The sequence below is a fragment of the Limulus polyphemus genome, unplaced genomic scaffold (genome assembly GCF_000517525.1).
Source record: "Limulus polyphemus unplaced genomic scaffold, Limulus_polyphemus-2.1.2 Scaffold563, whole genome shotgun sequence".
NCBI lineage: Eukaryota > Metazoa > Arthropoda > Merostomata > Xiphosura > Limulidae > Limulus > Limulus polyphemus.
In genome coordinates, this window is record NW_013666173.1 from 48036 (window position 1) to 49047 (window position 1012).

Below are 1012 nucleotides of genomic sequence, written 5' to 3' on the forward strand. Positions count from 1 at the left end.
CTAGCGTTTACTAGATATAGGGTAGTCTGGTATATAAAAGAGGGTGACAACGTGACGGGAAGGTAATGTGTGTGTGTATCTTATGAGTAATTGAACTGCAGTCAGAGAGAGACGTATTGTTGAAGTTAACGTTCGTTAGAGCATTTGTTTTAGCGTGATTATTGAAAATAAGTGTATCGTAAAGTTGTATTCGGAAATAATAAACCAGTTTTATTAAGTAAGGACTTGTGCCGCTAAAGGTTCGTCGGAACTAAGTTACGGAAAGTTAATTAACAAACGGAGACATAACAGTATATAAGCCTGGCAGAGAAAAGCCAGTAATGATGAATGTATGATAAAGCGAACAGTAGTCAGTAGTTCTTCGGAAAGAATTTCTACGGGAAATTAACAAACAAGCAGATACGTAACAAACTGGTGTCAGAGACTGGGACGGAAAAGAAAAAAAAAATGGAAACGAGAAGTGGAAAATCAAACTACGACTTAGCAGATTTGATGGCAACAGTACAAGAACAGCAAAAGAAACAAGAAGAACGAGAAAATAAACAAGAAAAGAGACTACAGCAGTGATTGGAGGAAAAAGAAAAGAAACAAGAAGAGAGATTACAGCAGTTGTTGGAGGAAAAAGAAAAGAAACAAGAAAAGAAATTACAGCAGTTGTTGGAGGAAAAAGAAAATAAACAAGAAAAGAGACTACAGCAGTGATTGGAGGAAAAAGAAAAGAAACAAGAAGAGAGATTACAGCAGTTGTTGGAGGAAAAAGAAAAGAAACAAGAAAAGAAATTACAGCAGTTGTTGGAGGGAAAAGAAAATAAACAAGAAGAGAGACAACAGCAGTGGCAAGAAAACCTGCAACAGTGGCAGCTCGAACAGCAAGATAAACAAGAGAGACTACAGCAGTGGTTGGAGGAGAAAGAAAATAAACAAGAAGAGAGATTATAGCAGTGGCAACTGGAACAAGAAAGGAAAAAGGAAGAAAGTCTCCAACAGTTGCAGGGAAGTCAGCAGCAACTAC